This window comes from Bison bison, unplaced genomic scaffold, assembly GCF_000754665.1.
Source record: "Bison bison bison isolate TAMUID 2011002044 unplaced genomic scaffold, Bison_UMD1.0 scf7180017864063, whole genome shotgun sequence".
Taxonomy (NCBI): Eukaryota; Metazoa; Chordata; class Mammalia; order Artiodactyla; family Bovidae; genus Bison; species Bison bison.
This window is the reverse complement of record NW_011494635.1, coordinates 9355715-9359925: the sequence shown is the minus strand read 5'-3', so window position 1 is coordinate 9359925 and position 4211 is coordinate 9355715. Positions and strand designations below refer to the sequence as shown.

Below are 4211 nucleotides of genomic sequence, written 5' to 3'. Positions count from 1 at the left end.
ATTTAGTTCTTTAGCCCATTTTTTGATTGGGTCGTTTATTTTTCTGGAGTTGAGCTGTAGGAGTTGCTTGTATATTTTTGAGATTAGTTGTTTGTCGGTTGTTTCATTTGCTATTATTTTCTCCCATTCTGAAGGCTGTCTTTTCACCTTGCTAATAGTTTCCTTTGATGTGCAGAAGCTTTTAAGGTTAATTAGGTCCCATTTGTTTATTTTTGCTTTTATTTCCAATATTCTGGGAGGTGGGTCATAGAAGATCCTGCTGTGATGTATGTCAGAGAGTGTTTTGCCTATGTTCTCCTCTAGGAGTTTTATAGTTTCTGGTCTTACATTTAGATCTTTAATCCATTTTGAGTTTATTTTTGTGTATGGTGTTAGAAAGTGGTCTAGTTTCATTCTTTTACAAGTGGTTGACCAGATTTCCCAGCACCACTTGTTAAAGAGATTGTCTTTAATCCATTGTATATTCTTGCCTCCTTTGTCAAAGATGCGTTAATCTCTTCTATTCACAGATGGGCATGGACAAACTATCTCTCCAGGAGCTGAACAAAGGCACTTTAGTTTACAGTCAAGCAGAGGGGCAGGGTCCTCCAAGCAAGCCATTGAGTATGATTATAATAATAAAATGAAGTCAAAAAAGTAGTTTCCAACATGGAGTCAGAATTGGGTTCCTTCCTGCAACACCTCTACTAAATTTAAGTAAGAAAGGAAATGGGCTTAATCGTTTTGTCCAGAAAGAAAGCCTCATAATTCATCAATTTGAGGACATCTCCCTGGTGGCCCAGTGGCTAAGACTCTGTACTCCCAATGCAGGGGGCCTGGCTTCAATCTCACCTCAGGGAACCAGATTCCACCCCCATGATGCAACTGAAGATCCCTAGTACTACAGCTAAGACCCAGAGCAAACAAATAAATAAATATATTTAAGTTCATCAATTGCAGTAAAAAATTTTCCAAAGATTTATATTCAATCACAGATAGTGAGGGGTAGGATTTAAGTTCAAGTCTGGAACCTAAGTCTAGAAGATTTTCCACCAATGCTACTACCATTGTTAATACATGAAAGACAGAGAGAGATCATGCAGCTGATTTTGGACAAATGAGTAAATATGTTTCATTATTTAATCAAATAAGATAACATTAAATATTTTAAATGAGATAAGATCCAAGTTAATCTCATTAAACATTTCTTGCAAAAGTTATAACATTCCACAGAAGTATGAGGAAGGAATGTATTGTTTATATTTTACTCTAATATAGCAATCATAACAAGGCATATATGATATAATCTAAAATATGTTGAATTATTATAAGAGTTTTTAAGCAAGGCTGTGTAAAGTGGCAGCTCCAGGGGTCCCTTCTTTCCCTTTGCAGGTCCACGTTTCTCTTTTCTCAGTTTTTCAATTATCCAATGCTGATGGCTTGTTTTAAATCTTCTAGAAATTCTTCAATTTCTGGCTCACTGACGGTGATTTTCAAATATGTGTAATCCTTCCGTGATTTCAATAGGATTTAGGAAAAGAGCATGGTTTCGACCCATCAACTTGAACTATAAACATTAGCCTTGATTAAATAGTGATTACAGTAAAAAAAAGATCTAGTATAAACATTTTAAAAAAGCAAACATGTGAAAGAAATTCATCACTGAAGTATGACTAACAGCAGAGGAATGAAATGAACTCTAAGGTATTAGGAAATGTTAACAGCTGACTTTAGCAGATAATAGTACATAATTAAGAGGAATTTTTAATTCCTTATGAAAATTGTGATTAAAACTAGTGACATCAAGAAACCATTGCATCCTGTCTTCCACTAAGCAGGTACTTAGTAATTATTTATTAACTTAATAGACAACAGTCAAAAATGCTCTGGGAGCTAATCCAAGATCAAATATAAAATTCAGTCACCCGATATATAAAATTTTATTTTATTAACAAATATATCTATTTATAAAATCCTACTTATAAAACTAGGAGCTGTCTAAAAGCTAGAGCGCCTCTAACCCAAATGCTTTTTCAATAGGACCATTCTAACCAATTTGCAGCTCGAGCTAGCTCTTGAGTCCTTTTTCCATATCTTAAGATATTTTCCATATCTTACTCGATTTTTAAATATAATTACAAATATATTATTATCATATTGCTATATAACTATGAAATTTTCGAGTTGGAATCTCACTCGTTTTAAATGAAATCTGATAACAATTTTCTATTACGGGTAAACCAGCAGTTAACCTTGAAGACTGGAAAGCAACAGTTTAAGGTGGCTGATTAATTTTTCTGGAACCATCAAAGGAGAGAGTAAACCTTGTCTTTTTTTTCTTCTTCTTCTTCTTCTTGGTAAGCACCCCCCCCCCCCCTACTAAATGACTACGAGTTTTGCAGAGATCTTTCTAGCTTCAAGCTTTATTTTACGTATGAATAACCTGGGTCTTGTTACATGCAATTCATGCCGATTGACGTTGTTGTTGCTAAGTCGCTAAATTGTGTCTCACTCTTTTGCAGATACCATGGACTGTAAAAATGCGAGGCTCCTCCGTCTATGAGATTTCCCAGACAGTTCTGGAGTTGTCATTTCCTTCTCCAGGGGATCTTCCCAACTCAGGGATCGAACCCCTTTTCTTGCCCTCTTCTGTATCCGCAGGCAGAATTCTTTATCACTGCATCTGGGAAGCCGTTAAAAGCAATTGGAATAGGCAGGTTTGACAGGGTCTCCAGTGGGCAACTGTGATAATAACCACCAAGTGATACTGCAAGTATGAACCCCGTCCTTTGCATAGGGAAGGTATAAACTCTCAACTATCTGAGGTCTCTCAATTCTCTTTAACCCTAAAGATTTGGTCCAAGTGCGCTTTCCATTTTGTAACGAAATAGCTTCCACAGAATGTTAATCTTGTTAATCTCCCCCGCTTTCCAATGGGACAAAAGACGCAATTCAGGATCTCAGCTCCACCTTCCATTCTAGTTTGTCCTAGGACGGCTTAGGGGACCAAGGTAGGTGTCTAAGAACCCAGGTCAGGCCTCTGCCGCCGGTCCCGGTCAGCCGAAAAAACCCACACCGGAGACCCCTGGAATGCCCAGTAGCTCTCAGTCACCGATGCCTGCCCTTACCAGGATCGCGCGGCCCCGCCCCCAACGCGCGGCCATCCATTGGCCCGGAGGCCGCCGGGCGTGACGTCAGTCTCCGCCTCGCCGCTTTCTGGTCCCGCCCCGCGAGGTGGTCTGGCGGTTTGGTCTGGAGCAGCTGAAACTGGTTTGAGCGGAGCCGCTTCCTGTTGCTTGGTGCCGCTGCGGGCTGCCTGAGGGAGCGCTGGCGAGGTGCTGACGGCCGGCGCCCGGCACCTCGGCCTGCGACTCTGACTGTCGGGCGCGGAGTCGGTGGTGGCGCTGACCCGGGGACCCAGCAGGTGAGGTGGGAGGCCGGGTGGGCTGGGCGCTCGGTGCGGGGCCCTTGGCTGTCGCTCACGTTGCGGCAGAGCTGTCAGGGCTACGCGGCGGAGCGGGGGGCGAGTCGTGGGCAGGATCCCCCGCCCCGGACGGGCAGCCGGTCTGGAAACAGCGGCCTGGAGGTTTGCTTCTGTAAATCCTGTAAATACATGTTTATTGTATTTATCGTTTGCTGCCGCGATTACGCTGTGCTGCCTAGTGCTTAGTTCCCGTACGAAAATTCTGTAGCGTTTTCGGTAATACCAGAATGCATAGAGCATGAGACCACCTAAGTATTGGAAGAACCATTTAGGGAACGAAGAAACGTAAATGCAGCAGGACTCGCTCACCGCCACTCTCTGACTTCAAAAGTAATTCGTAGTGTCTTGACAACTGCTGCTTTTCTGAAATTGCTTATCCAAGTAGTCTAGGGCGTGCTTGTATAGTTCAGTTACTCCAAGAAACCGAAGTGCCTTACTTTTTTAGGAAAAGGTTCCAGTAATAGACATCAGTACCCCTGATACAATTTTAAGACAGCTGCCTCTTTTTCTAAAGCTCTACTTTTTCCAAGCTCTTCAAAACCTAGTTCATCGATCCCCCTCTTTTCCCCTTCCCCGGTTATAAAGGAAATCAGGCATGAATCATGAATTCAGTCACGAAGTGTGGATATCTTTCACCATTGAGACAGCGGTCTAGTCTGATGTAACACATAGAGGAACTGGTTGGGTGTTTGGGCTTGATGTTTTCTTCATACTTTTCTGTTGCCCTTCCTATTTCTGCGCAATTTCT

The 4211-nt window shown here is 42.0% G+C and overlaps 1 protein-coding gene across 3 annotated transcripts in view; it reads left to right on the top strand.

The window, feature by feature from the left end:
* Nucleotides 1–3212: 3212 nt before the first annotated feature.
* Nucleotides 3213–4211, top strand: part of GPCPD1 (glycerophosphocholine phosphodiesterase GDE1 homolog (S. cerevisiae)) — a 67119-nt gene continuing 66120 nt past the window's right edge. For all 3 annotated transcript variants that reach the window (XM_010836444.1, XM_010836443.1, XM_010836442.1), the window contains exon 1: nt 3213–3403. The gene's annotated coding sequence lies outside the window, so the exon portion shown is untranslated. The remainder of the gene's footprint in view (nt 3404–4211) is intronic.